This window comes from Giraffa tippelskirchi, chromosome 1 (genome assembly GCF_054371585.1).
Source record: "Giraffa tippelskirchi isolate mGirTip1 chromosome 1, T2T-mGirTip1v1.2.pri, whole genome shotgun sequence".
In the NCBI taxonomy this organism is placed as follows: Eukaryota; Metazoa; Chordata; class Mammalia; order Artiodactyla; family Giraffidae; genus Giraffa; species Giraffa tippelskirchi.
This window is the reverse complement of record NC_137275.1, coordinates 50765475-50783676: the sequence shown is the minus strand read 5'-3', so window position 1 is coordinate 50783676 and position 18202 is coordinate 50765475. Positions and strand designations below refer to the sequence as shown.

Genomic DNA, 18202 nt, shown 5'->3' with positions numbered 1-18202 from the left:
ATCCTGAGTGTTAGAGAGCTGGCAGCAGTTGGAGATGCCTACCTCTCAGAAGGTTCGCTGGGATAACCTCCTCCTCCATTGACTGCTATCCTACCTCTTGAGGTGGAGAGAGAAAAAAGGAGACCCATGTTTGCTCTTTACTAAGCTAAGGAAGGTCAGTGATGAGAGAATCGTCTATGATTCTAGGGAGCCTCAAAGAAGGAGAGATGACCACTTTACTCAACCAGTGGACATGTGCTTCCTGAGAGAGCTTTATAACTTTCCAAAGTGCATAGGAACACAGAGGAAAGAGAATTAGGGAGAGATGGCGTGGTGAGAAATTACTGAGCAGAGAGGAAGCCGGGACACATCCCGTGTCTTGCTCTCAGTTTAAGTTGGTCTGGAAGTGCCACCTTCCACATACACCTGGCCAATGATAGTGGAGGCTGCAGTCTTTTTGGAACCAGGGCTTTATGAACAAGGAGCACATGAATCAGAGGGATGTTGCCTGAAATCCTGAGCTGGGCATCAGCTAGAAGGATGGTCACACCTCCCAAAGGACTGCCAAAGTTAAGAGGTGTTGCATTGCCTATTCCAGTCAGCACCACGCCCATCTGTCCATGGTCATGAAGCTAGAGAAACTGCCGTGACCCACCATGGGGAAGACAGCATGCTGACACAGTGAGGTAAGAGGGCCGCCCTCCTCTTACCTACAAGAATGAGGAGTCAGTGCTCTGTAGAGGGAAAAAAGAAAGTAAAAAAGCTGACCACTTGCTGCCTCTACCTCTTTCTTCCAAGTGAGCCAAAAGCAAGGAGAGATATAGCCAAATGGAGCCGAAGAAATGGGGACTCTGCTTCAGGTTTAACATTGAAGTTTAAAAATTAATTTTTAATTATTATTATTTTAAATATTCAAGTGAGGGAGGCAGTTCTAAATTGGAAAGGAGCAGATCAGTTATGGAATCCTTAAGGAGGCCTCTTCGTTTAGTAGTATTTGATAAAGCAAAGTTATGAGCATTAACTGGAATGCTAAAACAGTTTTATGCTGTTTTATACATGTCATACATGTATGTTATATATGTATGATATGACATCATGGATACATAAAATTACCCACACCATTTATATATCCTAAGTGATATTTTACTGATAAACAAGCAATGAAAAAGGGCAGACAAGATACACTGGACAATTTTATCATGAAATAAATGGTAATTCAATTTAACACCCTGCCTCTGCACCGCACACACCCACACACATACAAACACCCACAGAGTCTGTTTTTTATGTCTAAACACATGGATTAGCACTTCTTTTCACAAAGTTCATATAATTTCTTGAGTATGTTAATCTCTTGGAGTGAGGATTTGGGGGTTGCCTGAAGCAGAACAAATTTTTTCTCTATCTTAGCAAACAGACACTACACATATTCCTAGTCACTTGCTCTATCACTCGGTAGAGTGTTTACTTGACTTCTCTTTGTTGTATACAAAATATTTTCACATACCTGTTTGTATTAGAGCTGATGTGTGAGCAAACTTTGCAGAATAAGAATCGCATATGTAACAGCTCAAACTAGTGTCTCATACAGATCCTCCTGCTTCGTACATTGAGCAAGCCTTGTATTAATCACTCTTAAGAATCAGCCACTCTTTTTTTTTCTTCTTTCTTAGTTTTTAAATTATGAAAATATGGTACAATTACAGGAGACTTCAAAAATACAGAACACAGTTACATATAGTTCTACTATATATTACAATTATTTTTTAAGTAGATAAATTAAGATTTTTAGTCAGGGTATCAGTATCAGACTCTCAAAAATTAATAGAATGAATAGACTGAAAAGTAGAGGGATATAGTGACCTGAAAAGCACTATGAACCAATTCAACATATTAATAATGAAGATTTATACAATTTTCACACAACAGTATGATACAAATTCTATTCAAGTTACCACAGACTATAACCAGAAGACACTAGAATATATCCGGGGACATAAAAGAAGGTGCAAAAAATTTCATGATCTGTAGGTATTGAAATCATACAGAGTCAAGAATAAGCCACTCTTAACAGCCTCATTTGAAGAAAGTAAAGGTCTACTTTATCATCCTGCAGAATATTTTGCTACCCTGATCTCCTAAACAGTGACTTTTAAATTCCGCTGGTGAGTAGGTGCATCATGGCTTTCAGAGAACAAGCTAATAGAATCTACTTTTGCACACTTTATGACATGGTCATATTCATAAAAATATTTTCTAATGAAATATTGTCAAAGAGAAAACAGAATGGTGTTTAAAATTATTTAAATTAAATTTCTTCTTCCTGAATGATCTGAATGCACTGTATTATTTGGAAGTCTGGTGTTCCTTCCTGTGTTAATAAATGCTTTGTGAAAAATTATACAATGGCCATACAAAGTGGGATAATATGTTTTTTTTTTCACTCTAAGACTTCCCCAACTCTTATGTTAAATTAACTGGTTTTCAAGGGGAGAATACAATATTGCATGAAAGAACTCCCATCCGACTTTTTCTCCCCATGAAGAAAAAATTGTCGTTTTATGAAATTCAGTTTGGAAAATGTTCCATCAGATATTTACCCACTTTTCTCCTGGGATTTGTAGTCCTGGCCTATGTTAATTTGGGTGAGGGCAATGTACAGGATGAGAAGTATCCTTCTTTGGATAGATTGTGCTTCTTTGTCAAATGATAAAAATATTAGAAAATAGGATTGTCATTTTATTTTTGATATCATTTCAATAAAAAGTTACAGTAGGCCAGAATCTGTTGATATTTAAGACCACATACCAAGGTGAAAATTGGCCTTTAATGAGGGAACAGCATCCAGCTCTCTAATTTTCATGAATAATTATCAGAGTTACAGCAATTAGTAATATTTTCACATTAATTAATTACTCATGTTAGATTTTTCATGTGTATCAGCCTCTGTTTTTTAATAAATGTTTAATTTGGAATAATTTTTGATTTATAGAAACATTATGAGGATAAAATAAAGAGTTCCCAAATATCCCACACCCAATTTCCCCTGTTACTAACATCTTAAAACTAGTGTGGTGTATTTGACATAATTAATAAACCAATATTGATACATTTTAGTTTTTATTGATATATAGTTGATTTCTATATATATTGATATTATATTAATTTCAGGTATACAGCATAGTGATTCAGTATTTTTACAGATTATACTCCATTGAAAATTATTACAAGATAATATTGATAGTTCTAACCTCTGTGCTATACAATATGTGCTTGTTACTTGTCTATTTTATACATAGAATGTATATCTGGGCTCCAAAATCACTGCAGATGGTGATTGCAGCCATGAAATTAAAAGACACGTACTCCTTGGAAGGAAAGTTATGACCAACCCAGATAGCATATTAAAAAGCAGAGATATTACTTTGCCAACAAAGGTCCATCTAGTCAAGGCTGTGGTTTTTCCAGTGGTCATGTATGGATGTGAGAGGTGGACTATAAGGAAAGCTGAGCACCGAAGAATTGATGCTTTTGAAGTGTGGTGTTGGAGAAGACTCTTGAGAGTCCCTAGGACTGCAAGGAGATCCAACCAGTCCATCCTAAAGGAGATCAGTCCTGGGTGTTCATTGGAAGGACTAATGTTGAAGCTGAAAGTCCAATACTTTGGCCACCTGATGCTAAGAGCTGACTCATTGGAAAAGACCCTAATGCTGGGAAGGATTGAGGGCAGGAGGAGAAGGGGACGACAGAAGATGAGATGGTTGGATGGCATCACCGACACAATGGACATGGGTTTGGGTGGACTCCGGCAGTTGGTGATGGACAGGGAGGCCTGGCGTGCTGCAGTTCATGGGGTCGCAAAGAGTTGGACACGACGGAGCAACTGAACTGAACTGAACTGAATATCTTAATCTCATACCCCTAATTTTTCCTTCTCACCTTTCTTCTCCTCTTTGGTAATCACATGTTTGTTTTTTATATCTATGAGTCTCTTTCTGTTTTGTTTTTCATTCATCTGTTAGTTTTTAGATTTCATGTATCGGTGATATAATATTTGTAATTCTCTGTATGACATTTCACTAAGCAAAATATTCTCTGGGTCTGTCCATGTTGCTGCAAATGCAGGATTTCATTCTTTTTTATGGCTGAGTAATATTCCATTGTGTAATATATACTACATTTTCTTTATCCATTCATCTATTGATGGGCAATTGGGTTGTTTCCGTGTCTTGGCTGTAGTAAATAGTGCTGCTGTGAACGCTGGGGTGCATTTAACTTTCTGAATTGGTGTTTTTATTTTTTCTGGATACGTACTCAGGAGTGGAATTGATGGGCTGTATAGTATCAATAATCCTATTTTTAATTTTTTTAAGAAATCTCCATGTTGTTTTCTACAGTGGCTATTCCAATTTACATTTCCACTAACAGTGTAAGGGTTCCTTTTTTTCTGCATGCTTGACAGCATTTGTTATTTGTAGACTTGTTGATGATTAATGTCCATAGTTTATTTAGATTTCCTCAGTGTTTACCTAATGTCCTTTTTCTGTTCTAGGAACACAGGTTAAATAGCATATTTCACTTAGTTTCTCAGACTTTCCTTAGTTTTGAAGGCCTTGATTGTTTGGGGAAGTATTGCTAAGGAATATTGAAGAATATCTCTCAACTGGAATTCATTTGATGTTTTTCTCATGATTAGACTGGAGTTCTGTGTTTTGGGGGAAAAAATCACAGAGGTAAAGTGACATTTTCATCACATCGTATTTAATGTACATGCTATCAGCTTGACTTACCACAGGTGAAGCTAAACTTGATCACCTGGCTGAGATAGTGCTTGTCAGATTACTCTTTCTCCCATCTTCCACACTGTGCTTTTTGGGAGGAGGTCACTGTGTAACCCACGTTCACCGTTCACCGACTGAGGAATTGTCTTAGAGTGCATTTTCACAGGGGTTTCTTTTCTCTTCCTCCTGCCAGAGCCTGGGGCATCTCTCTCCGTTCTTTACTGTGAGAATCTGTGGGAATTCCTACAAATAAAACTCAAAAGTTTTAGGGGCCACCTAAAAGAGCAGCCCCTTGCTTTTTCACAATGTCATGCTAGTCCGCACTCAACCTCTAACAGTTTATCAAAATTATCATTTAAATGTGTCCAAGGATTTCAGCTCCAGGTAAGTGGAGCTCGGCTGTGTCTCTCTGAATGCATCTGTCTCTCCGGGTTTCAAGGTGGCAGTTTGCCTTGCAACCTTACATCTATGATGGACCCAGAAAAGTCATTGATTTTAGTTTAGTACAATTTTTTCTTGTTATAATTAACAGCTTCCAAACTCTACATGTTAGAGTTGAAACCAGAAATTAATACTATTAACTTTTAAGGGTTATCAATCTCATTTGGTATTTTGGATTAAAATAGTTAATTCCTATGATCATATTGCAGCTATAATATGGTCTGATAATTGGGTCAAGGAATAGTAATCATTGGTTTCTATAAACCTTTTCTAGTTTTATTATTCTGATTTTATGACTATATTAAGTTTCATATAACACTGATAAAACATATTTTCTTTAATTTTAAAAATTATCAACATTTTAGACAATTGACTTTTTATAAAAAATTATCCTTATTCTTACTCTTTAGTTTTTAATAACAATTAGTCCCTCTGAGCACACAAGGCTATTTCAGTAATATAGAGGCATTAAAAATAACTTTTATCATTTATTATTTTTAATGGACTAGAACATTAAATAATGTTGCATATGAAATATTTCATAACTTTCAAGTATTACTTTTATCCTTCGTTAAGTCTGTTGATTAAGGTTTATAACTTAAATATTGAAGTAATTATGAAATTGATTAAGCCTGGCTTGCTCTATTGTTTGCTACTATTGTAATTCTTATACATACAGAAATGTCAGTGGATTAGCTTGGACAAGTTATTTAAACTGCCTATGCTTCAATTTTTCCCTTTGTAAAAGCAGATTAAATAATTATAATAACTTTATATAATATATTAAATATATATAATAACTATATAATAATAGTATTATTATTATATACCTACCCCGTTGCAATGTTGTAAGGACTAAAATGAGTTACTTTAAATTAAATCTTTAGCTAAGAGACTGTTGTATAGTAAGCACTAGATAAATGTTAACAATTATTATCATCTAGATTATAAGATGGTTTCAATTACCATTACTTGTGATTCCAGAAACACATATAGTTAGAGGTAGAAAGTACTTGAAAAACTATCTAGTTTAGGGATCATAAATAGTGTGTGGGCTGGATTTGACTTTCAGAGGCTTACTTAACACAGTGTTTTAAAATTAATTTAAATAGTTTTTGAGAGAGCATAAACATCCAGTTTTTCATAATCCCTGCTACCCTGTGTTGTCTAATATTATCATTTTGGTTCTCACATTTGCTTTACTTGCATATCCAAGTTGTGACCTAACTGGAAATAAGATCTAGGACTTCTGATTCCTAAGCCATTCATTACAGCATGCTGTGTGCTTTAGTTAGAATGCTTAGATCAAGTCCCTCTTGAACGACAATAGATTGAAGGGCCTAAAACTGAGCTATCATCTTATAATACATGTCTGTGGGGAGAATGTGTAAATTCTTGAGAACAAAGTTATCCTCACAATTGAGAAGTAAAACAAAAAACAAAACAAAACAGGCTTAAGGTATGTGGCAATATTGCTCTTCCCTTTTTAAAGTGATATAGATGAGTCAGGTTAGGAAACTATCAGAAATTTGTTTTCCTTATTAACTTGGCATAGCTCCTAAATTGAAACAGCAACTTGAGCACATCATTTCAACTTCCACTCACAAAGTCTTCAGTTCACAGCTTGTTTTTGTGCTCTCTGTGAAAGAGGGAGTCAAGCTAAAATTATTTGTGTGGGCCTGGGGCATCATAATAGAAAACTGTCTGGTCGTGGGCATGGTAACAACAATGAATCATTTCTACAAAATATAAGAGAAAGAAAGATGACATCATGAATTTTGAACACTCTGAATCTGGTAAGTTGGATGCAATGTGCAGCACATACAAACAATAAAGTTGGAGAGAGGGACGTTTATTTAAAATGAAATGAGTGCTTTGACAAGGGTTTGGATTTTGTATAAGATTTCACTGTCACATTTCTTTCACAAAATCAAGAAAGGACAGCATAGGTACCTGAACCTGACTTCCTGTCATCTCAGTGGGAGGTTTTAATTAGGAACTCTTCTTTCAGTAAGAAGAAGAAAACGAGAATAAGGTGACAAGTCTTATTGATTGACAGTCATAAGAATTAGGCAAATTTCCTATAGAATATTTGCTTACCCTCAATGGGGACAAATAGAATATGCTGTTTAAAAAGATGGCAAGAACATCGAGAGACTTCCAGTTTCAGGGATTTGCAATCTGTAGTTTGGATAAGAATCATCTGGGGTACTTACTGCACAAGCAGGGCTACTGCACTAGAATCTGTGGGCAGGGATGATGGTGCTAGGACTGCATCCCAGGAGATCTGATACAAGTGGTCTATGGACCATACTTTGAGGAGTGATGGTAATGCATCTTCTCTCCTGTAACAATTTTAAGAGTTCATCTTGCTCTCTCCTTCCTTTTTTCCCTCCCTCCCTTCCTTTCTCCCCTTTTCCCTCCCTTGCTCTCTCTCCATTTTACTCTTTCTCTATTCTCAATTGTATTTTAATAGCAGACAATAATGGAAGACTTGAAGATCTGAACTTTGCTTCCAAGTTACTCACAATCTACTTGTTAGACAAAATGCCACTAATAATTGACACAAGGAAGCATAGATTGAAGCATAAGGGGCAAATAGAAATGTTTGCATTTGCATTTGAATGCAAGAAAAAAACACACAGCCCGTGATGAAAGGGCTGAGATGTGACCAATTAGTGGAAACCACTGCATTATCGATTTGGGAGGTAGACTTGCTATGGGTCAATTCTAGTTTTCCACATCACATCTGTATAATCCAGAGAAAGTCATTTTGTATCTCTGAGTCTCAATTTCCACATCTTTTTAAAAAGTAAAAGGTGTAAAAGTGGGGACAGAGGGAAGGAAAAAGGCTTGAAACATATATAGAAAGAATTGATACTTGATTTACAGAAAATGGGGGTGGTGAGGGAAAGTGCTGGAGAAATCAGGACCATTCCCAGATTTTCAGCAGTTGGTTAACTAGGTTTAGTGGCAATGATGTTAGTTTCAGGCATTCTCAATGCAAGGTGTAAAGGGTGTGTCCCTCTGGATGGAGATGTTCTACTGATAACTGGACATCTAGTCTGGAGTGCTGTAGTGCAGTCTGAGCTGAGGATACACCCTTGGGAGTTCACAGCCTTCAATTAGTTATTGAAATTTTGATGAGCTCATCCAGAGAGAAGGAGGTGGTCCAAGCTGAGAGTCCATGGGAATGAGAAATCTTAGGGAAAGAGTGACTCTAGCTGAACATGGATAGCCAGACACGTAAGAGGAAATCTAGGAAAGATGGATGTTATGTATGCCAATGGAAAAAAATTTTATGAGTTTGTGCTTTGAACAAGTTTGCAATCTCTCTGTGACTTATTTACTTTGTCAATGAAAATGAAATAGCAATATCTATTGCATTTGTATTGTGAGGATTATAGTGATAATAAATCTATTCATCTGATATGATGCCTGTAGCATAAAAATCATCAATGAATATTTTTTCTGCTGCAAATGTTGATTGAATTATGAATAAAATGGTTGATATTAAAATCTTCCACCTAATGAGACATTATTTCCTTCAATAATTCAGCCAGATCTCTTTTCTAATGACTAAATTTCCAAAATCTAATAATTAGCTCCAGTAAGGAGTTCTGATATCAAAGCAAGCAGTGTCTGGTGAAGAATATTTTTATTTTCTTCCTTCTGATAATACTGTGATTAATCTTGTTTAAAAACACCTGCATTTATTTCTTATTTGAATATGCAATCGATATCAAGTGCTTATCTTCCTTTAGAAAATTACATTGGTCATCCCAGACAGTACAGAATACACTTGAAAAAAATTATGACTTTTAAGGTTTTGAGTATTATTCTTCACATCAGCTCCTGTAGGCTTCATGTGCCTCACAATTTAGTTCCTTTTATTAAAGCAACACAATTTGGGGAAAATGTGATGAAAAGGCAACATTTTCTTGCTTTTGAAATCTTATGGTTATTTGCTTTGAAGTTGAACTGAAAGACTTAGTTAGGTTCCTTTTTGGAACACATAAACAAATTCAACCTCTGGCTTTATGCAGAAATTTCAAGCATTTTTATTTGTGCTTTTCTTTTCAGGTAACACAAAGCCCCTCCCTTGTTTTGTCATGCTTAGCATCTGATTTTCAGAGCAATTTCTAAGGCTTGTTTGACAATTTGAGCAAAGCATAGTGCAAGGCAAGAGGTAGGAAAGAGTAGAAAAGAGAAATGAGGCACACTGAATTGATAAAGATCGAGCAAATCTTTCTTTAATGCACTTGCTTGTTTTTAAACTCTTTCCATCTCTTCAGTAGCAACTTGGAGAAAAGTCCTGCTCACAAATGATTGTATCGAGGTCTTAAAAGAACAATGTGTTTCATGCCTGTCTTACTAGAAATACCCTTATTTTGTGTTTTAGCAAGCCAATAGGTACAATGAGGAAGATTTAGTCTACTAGAGGTTTGAGTGTATTCTTGACACTGTCATACATTTGTTCAAGCTGGGCTAGATGATCTCCAAGTTTCTTGTCTGCTTTAAGATTGTGTAACTTGAAGTCTTTTTACTCCTAAACCTATGATCTGTGACCTTAAAGTCAACCTATCTCTATTTACCTGCCTATGTATCTATCATAAACTCAACAATAGTCTCCCCGACCCCAAAGCTGTTATTATCCTAATTCCTGAATGCTCGGTCGCTCAGTCATGTCTGACTCTTTGAGACCCCATGGACTATAGCCCACCAGGCTCCCCTGTCCATGGGATTTCCCAGGCAAGAATATTGGAGTGGGTTGCCATTTCCTTCTCTAGGGGCTCTTCCCAGCCCAGGGATCGGACCTGCAGCTCCTGCGCCTCCTGCATTGGCAGGAGTGGTAAAGAATTCTTTACCACTGAGCCACCTGGGAAGCCCCATCCTAATTCCTAGAGTTTGCAAACATGTTGCCTTACAGCAGAAGGGACTTTGCCTTTGTAGTTAGCTAGGGATCTTGAGATGGAAATATTATTCTGGATTATTGGATGGGACCAATGTAATCACAAGAGTCCTTGTAAGAAAAAGTCATGAAGGTCGGAATCAGAGAAGAGGTGTGACCTTGGAAACAGAGGTTGTTATAGTATACAGATGACCCTTGAACAAGAATGGAGGTTAGGGACACTGACCTTCCACACAGCCAAAAATCCTGTATAATTCAGTCAACCTTCACCGTCTTGGGTTTCTTCATGCTAGCAGTTTGGCATCTGAGGATTCAACCAACCTCGGATCAGATCGTGTAGTACAGTAGAGTTTATTATTGAAAAAAAATCTGTGTATAAATGGACTTGCACAGTTCAAAACTGTGTTGTTCAAGGGTCAGTTATACTTTGAAGATGGCAAAAGGGATAGAGACCCAAGGAATGCAGGTGACCTCTAGAAGCTGGGGAAAATGAGGCAATACATTCCTCCCTGGAGCCTCTAAAGGGGAGGTGGTCCTGCCAAGACCTTGATTTCTGCCCAGTGGAACTTATTTGAGACTTCTGACCTCCAGAATTGGGGATAATTAATTTAGAGATAATACATTTCTGTTGTTTTAGACCACTACATTTGTGGTAATTTGATACAACAGCCCTAGAACATTATGAAAGTTTAGGATTCAGTTGAGTTCAGTCCAACACAGACACGACTGAGTGACTGAACTGAACTGAACTGAACTGCCTGACTCTTTCGACCCCATGGACTGCAGCACACCAGGCTTCCCTGTCCATCACCAACTCCCGGAGCTTGCTCAAACTCATGTCCATCAAGTCGGTGATGCCATCCAACCATCTCAACCTCTGTCATCCCCTTCTCCTCCTGCCTTCAATCTTTCCCAGCATCAGGGTCTTTTCCAATGAGTCAGTTCTTTGCATCAGATGGCCAAAGTATTGGAGCTTCAGCTTCAGCATCAGTCTTTCCAGTGAGTATTCAGGACTGATTTCCTTTATGATTGGTAACTTATGAAACTTTAGGATTAATAAATCCTATATCTGTCCCTCTAACTTCTTTTTACTCAATGAGATGGGGGTAGAAATGGAGTCAAAGTCAGGACGTGACCTATAGGATCATATAAGCATTTGAGTTCTGTGATTTACTCAGATCAAATACTGGATCCATCTCTTGCTACTTGTCTGACTTTAGGCTTGTCACCTACTTTGTTTCCTCATCTGCAAAGCTAAGATAATGATAGCACCTACTTTCCTTATAGAACTAAAGGACTCAGTGCTCATAAGATACATGTATCAGCTTCCTGCGCTGACTTCCAAGCTTCCCATCAATGCTCTCCAGCAGTTTCTTCCCCTAAATACAGTGTTTAGAATCTGGAGAAGAGTATATTTAGGTGAGGTTGGGACCATGAGATTCATAAGAGTCGGAGTGATGTAAGAGTTAAACCTGGAAGCCTAAAGAAGAGGCAGGGATGAGGGGTTTGCCTGAGGCTGGTTCCAGTTTTCTCAACCTCTGAGTTTTCACTGGCTTTGAAATAGACTCTCAGTTGATTCTGGGAATTCTACAAAGACTGAGGTCACCTCTTCATAACAATGGAATTTATGAAAGCATCAAGCTGAAATGAGATGCAAGTATTTCAATCTCCAGAGTAGACTCTTATCATATCCCAACCCACTAAAGAGAACTGACTACATTTAGCTGATTATTCAGGCAGTTTCTTTGATGTAGAAAATCCAGAAAGATTTAAATCTTTTATTGTTTGATTTTGTATTCATAATGTGTATGTCTTTGGGAGAATGAAATAAAAAGGGCACCTTTCCCTTTAAGAAAGCACCAGAGTTTTTATAAAATAAAAAGATGAAAGGCACTATGAAAATGGTCAAGGCAGGACCAAGCACTTCTGATGCTATTGTTAAACATTTTAGTCCAGTTTCTTCTGGTTTTGCCACTTGAATCTTTCACAGGATGAGAGGGACAGTGTGGTTTTTCAGTATCTCCATTTGTAAGATGTTTCTGATTCATTTGCTGCCTAGTTTTTCACTATGGTAAGCACATCATTTTGGGATGGGATGCTCCTGAGATGATGATTTTTGGTGTTCACCTTAATATTGTATTACCTGAAGAAATGAGCAGAATTGCAAATGCCAATAAATCATGTTTGTGACAATTTCGATAGAAACCAAAGTATTCATGTCAGAAGAGAGATGCTTTTGTTTGGTAGAAAAGTGGTTTCCATGAGATCCTATTTCCTCTTCTCTGAGCTGTGTGACTTTGGGTGATAGTGATGGCTGGTGTGTCTGTAAAGTTTTACAATTTACAGTGTCTTCGGGTGTCTTTGGGCTTCCCTGATAGCTCAGTTGGTAAAGAATCCACTGGAAATGCAGGAGACCCCAGTTTGATTCCTGGATTGAAAGATTGGCTGGAGAAGGGATAAGCTACCCACTCCAGTATTCTTGGGCTTCCCTTGTGGCTCAGCTGGTAAAGAATCCTCCTGCAATGAGGGAGACCTGGGTTCGATCCTTGGGTTGGGAAGATACCCTGGAGAAGGGAAAGGCTACCCACTCCAGCATTCTGGCCTGGAGAATTCCATGGACTTTATAGTCCATGGGGTTGCAAAGAGTCACACATGACTGAGCAATTTTCACTTTTGCTTTCTTTCAGGTGTCTTTTACCTATGACCCTACAATTCCCTCATGGGCTAGATTATAGCTGTATGAGAGAAGAGAAAAAGTAATCCCAGAAAAGTAAACTGATTTCCCCAAGTTCGTGCAGGTGCTAAGTGCCAAAGCAATGGCTCCAGATGGATTTTCTTTCCCCTGCAACATGTTGCTTCCTAAAAAAAAGTTTGATTCAAATAATTAAACTGTCAGTCTCCATTTCTTCCCATGTAAAGTGTGCATATGGACTAGATGTTAGTGCTAAGCCACTTTCAGTCATGTCTGACTCTTTGCAACCACATGGATTGTAGCCCACCAGTCTCCTCTGTACATGGAATTCTCTAGGCCAGAATACTGGAGTGGGTAGCCTTTCCCTTCTCTAGGGGATCTTCCCAATCCAGGGATCGAACCCAGGCCTCCCGCATTGCAGGCGGATTCTTTACCAGCTGAGCCACAAGGGAAGCCATGGACTAAATATGACATCACAAACTCAGACATGAAGGGACAATGCAGGCAATGTTAATGAGAGATATTGTTTAGATATAAAGGAAATGGTATTAAATGTGACAACAAGAGCCATGTGTCATCTAAAGTGAGGAGTTGCTGTCAAGCTGGTTTTGCAGAAGAAGGCAGCAAAACCAGTGTTGTCAAGTTTTCTGCTGTTTCAAGAGAAGACAAAAATCTAAATTTTCAAGTGAAATCTCCCTGTGTTGGATTAATGCTAAACTGACAGAATTATGACCCCCTCTCCAAGGTCAAGGGGTGGGAGGGGGCACCTTCATTTCCATTAACTCTGATGTTCTGGAAAATCAGTATTGTTTCAGTTTAACTTTCTGGAAAAATTTATTTCTTTGGTCTGGAGGATTCATTAGGGTCATTGACTTTTCAATTAATGTCTAGGCCAACTCAGTAATTGATTTGGACAAATAAATAACTTCTAAAGCATGAAGGGAAATGAAATATAATGAATGAAATAAAATAAAATCCATTTATTTCTGTGATCTTGGAGCATTGTGAAAACAGAATACACTGTACAGATATCTTTGTGTGAAGAGATTATGCTCATGTGTTTCTTTCATGCCACCAAGAGGGCAGCTGAACTTAGAAAAGGAGGGATTTTTATGACATCTTATATGTATTCTCTATTGTTTTTCACTCTTAGAATTGATGGCACATCCAAGCAAATTTAAGTAGTAATTTAACTCATTAAAGATATTTATTTTTTGATAATCATGTAATTATGAAGTTAAACTTTGCCATTCAAACTTAGGAGGTTGATGACTTGTGTGAGTTTGGACTTGTTGATGATAATAATAGTGGTGATAGTACTACTGCCTTTGTGTGTCCAAAACATTTTGTAATAATGATATTAATAAAAAAGAAATAACATTTGTTGGGTGTTTATTATGTATCAGGATTCATATTAAGGATTTTTCTATTCATTTAATCATTTAATCCTCACAATTTCCCATGAAGTAAGCACTGATGTCTATTTTACAAATAAAATAACTGAGACTTAAAGAGATTAACTGGTACAAGATTATTCTGTTACTAAGAGATAGATTCAAACCAAGTCTTAATTCAGTGTATGCAGAAGAGGTCAGGAGGTATTTCCTGAGCATCTATGTACCAGGTCATATTCTGGGTTCTTGTGTACAAAATGAATTTCCGCCTTATTTGTGTGTGTGTTCAGTCACTAAGTCATATCCAACTCTTTGTGACCCCATGGACTATAGCATGCCATACTCCTCTGTCCATGGGGTTCTCTAAGCAAGAATACTGAAGTGGGTTACCATTTCCTTCTCCAGAGGATCTTCCCAGATCAGGGATCAAACCCATGTCTCCTGCATTGGCAGACAGATTCTTTACCACTGAGCCACCAGGGAAGCCCTTGCTTTATTTAGGTTACATTTTATTTGTTGAGGTGATAAGCCAATAGACATACACAATAATGTCCAGCAGCACTAAGTATTCTAAAAGAAAGAATTGCATTAGGGGATGAGGGTCTATTCGAGGGTCTATTCTACATGGGATGATGAGGGAGGTATGTCTGAGGAGGTGATATGTAACCAGAGACACTGGAATGAAGTGGAGGGAGGAGCAATGGGAATTTCTAGGATAGTCCCTTTGATGGTCTCTCCATGGTACCATTCAGTACTCAGTTCTGGAATGGTGTGACCATTGGTTGGTTGTATTTAAGATGGTTGTGGAGTATATTCCTAAGGCTGTAAGCAAGAATTTAGGAGGAAGACTCTGGTTAAAATTCTGGTTCTGCTCCATTTTCCTCTGAGGCATGGAGACACCTTAAATTTACCTTCAAGTTTCAGTTTCTTTGCCTATAAAATTTGGATAATAATCCTTATCCCTTATGATAAGTGAACATTACACATGTAAAGTTCCCCTTTGCAGCCCTGGAACTGTATGTGTGTGTGTGTGTGTTTGTGTGTGTGTATATAGGAGTCATGCAGCAAATAGTAATTATTATAATTATTTTATAACCTGTGTTGTACAAAGGAACATGAGAAGGTACTCATGGTGTTTGTGGTCAAAGTGTGGGAGGGGGTGTAGCATAGAAAATACCATTTACCCTCAGAACTGAATAGGGAGTATGGTCAGAGTGGAGTCAGATTCAGGAACTAAGATAAGAGAGTAGGATGGTGTGGATAAAGTGGATTTTCACATCACAGTAGTTAAGTGAAATAATTCAAAAGGCACTTTATAACAAGGCAGGCAGGAACTTATTTATTTATTTAAATTTAATATTAAGAAGCATCTCAGAATATGCATACAGCTACAGGGGTTTACAGAGTGGCATGAAGAGGGAGAGAGAGAGAGAGAGAAAATTCCTGCCTTTTATTAAGTAAAGCCCACATCCTTGCTTCCAAAGGCAAACGTCTTGTATTTAAAATTGATTTCTGGAGCCAGCGGGTTGGCCCGATGCCTAATAATTAGGAAATCTGGGTCCAGTCCCAGCTAGCCTTCTGACATGCTGCATGGTTCTGAGCTAATCACTTCACCTCTTTGCCTTCAGACAGAGGAGAAAAGATCTCTGCACCTTGTCCATGTCAAAGGAATCTTTTTAGACTGAAATTAAAAAGTTAAAAATGCCCCTCCTGGGATGTTGCTATTAAATGTGGGAGCATAATTTGGTAAAGAGACAAACCTCTTTAAATCATCAGTGTTATCTCACGGGCCTTGAATTAGTTCTACAGTGGTCTGTTTTGGCCATAACTTAATCCTGGGGCAGGGGTAACAAAGCAACAGTGTTGTTCAGGGGTTCTGCTTGGCTGGGTGGAAACACATGGACTTTGAAGTGTATGGGCTCCAATTTTCTAATTTTACTGTAATTTTAACTCCATCACCCTGTTGAGGACACTTGTTCTCTCTGAACCTAGGTTTCTAGATCTATAAATAAATATACTAACATCATGTAAATTATTGGGAAGATTAAGTAAATGTAAAGTTATTAGCATTATGTCTGCCATAGCAGGAGACGTGGGTTAGATCCCTGAGTCGGGAAGGTCTCCTGAAGGAGGGCGTGGCAACCTCTCCAGTGTTCTTGCCTGGAGAATCCCCATGGACGGTGGAGCCTGGAGGGTTATAGTCCATGGGGTCGCAAAGAGTTGGACAGAACTGAGCACGCACGCATGCACGCACTGCCATCAACATTTTAAAATATCACTCTTTATTATATTTTTTAGTTTTGTTTGAGAATTGAATTCCTGGAATTGTCTAGGCACCTCAATTTCAGGAGATCTTGTCAAACCAGGGCCACCTGGACAGGCAAAGGGTTAAGAGGAAATAACCTACCAGATCTGCCCCAGCCTGCGGAGGTGGGTCTGCACCAAGCGGACCCTCCAATCAGGGAACTAATTCTTGGCCTGAGGCAGTGGGAGTTACAGTCGATGTGGGGCTCTAGAAGTGTTCCTAGATGCCTAGATGACTACAATACTTACTGTCTGACAGTGGTGATTGCCAGGCAAGGTGCAGCTTGAAGGTATATGTTAGCTATGTAGAAACCCTTTATTCTCATTCACAGTGAGTTCCCTCCCTTGACAACACATCTACCTTTGCTATGGGTTGTTGAGGCTTTGGGGCACCCTGGAGATTCATCTTTTTTTAATCAATGGAAAGGAGGCAATAGCTTGCCTTTATTATCACCTAGATCGACTCTCTCAGAACAAGCAGGCTGCAGATCCCAGTGGCTTCTTAGCGCTTTCTCAGACGCCTCCATCCTTCATTACGCTATTCCCATGGTAACGCTGAGGAAGGGAGAAGAGGGACAGCTAACCACTGAGATGCTATTTTTAGATTTCTGGCCAGATGCTTTGACAAATCTGTTGAGGGAAAGAAAATGAAGCAAGTGTAGAAGAGGATTTTTCCCCCCAAGACAACATCATTTAAAATTCATATGATAAAACTGGAAACAACCTTGAGACATCATTCAACCCACTTCTACTTATAGAAAAATCTACTTTCAAATCATATAAAAAACTGTTCAATAAGATCATCTTTATTTACTTAATTACTTATACCAGACAACTTTATTTCACATCTTGAATTTATCCCAGATTCAGTCTGAGTTCCCAGACCAAGGGAGTTGGGAATGAGAATGGAAGTGATGGTTCAAGGTGTGGATTACACAACTCTGAGAGCATCATTCCTTTAGACTATACTAATAATGACACTGTTGTTGAGCCTCCCAGGCAGCTCAGCAGTAAAGAATCTGCCAGCCAATGCAGGAGACATGAGTTTGATCCCTGGGTTGGAAAGATCCCCTGGAGAAGGAAATGGCAACCCACTCCAGCAGTCTTGCCTCGGAAATCCCATGGAGGAGCCTGGTGGGCTATAGTCCACGGGGTTCCAAAGAGACAGACAAGACTTAGCGACTAAACAACTATAACAAAAATGGCGCTTGCTAGGTTTGTGCAAATATCTGCACTGGATCTGCTTCACTTATTTTTAAAATATGGAAACCCCTCCCATCCTCCTTAAAAACCTTCAGGAATTTCTCATTGCTCTTAGGTTAGAGGCCATAGGTCTTTAAAGTGGCTGTAAAATACACATGATATTGATCCTATATACATGTCCAGAATCATTCAGTATTATTATAATTCTCCTTCTTTGTGTTTCAAATCTCAAACATGCCATCTTCCTCCATGTTAACCTGTTTACCCTTGTCTATGATATTTTTCCCCATGCTCGCTACCTAGTTAATTTCTATAACTTCTTCTTATCCTTTTAATCGGAGCTCAAATACCAGAAAAGGCTTTCTTAATCTCTAAACAAAAAAGACCCTTCTGCCATAGCCTCTTCTAACAACTTGTGCATTTCCTTTGCAGCACTTACCTGTTTATAATTCTATATTTATTTATGTAACATTTTAGGGTTTTTTTTTATTACTTT

At 38.2% G+C, this 18202-nt stretch overlaps 1 protein-coding gene across 3 annotated transcripts in view; it reads left to right on the top strand.

Annotated features, from left to right (window-relative positions):
• Positions 1–18202, top strand: part of GRXCR1 (glutaredoxin and cysteine rich domain containing 1) — a 326824-nt gene that overhangs the window by 239861 nt on the left and 68761 nt on the right. The gene's annotated exons all lie outside the window — the stretch shown is intronic.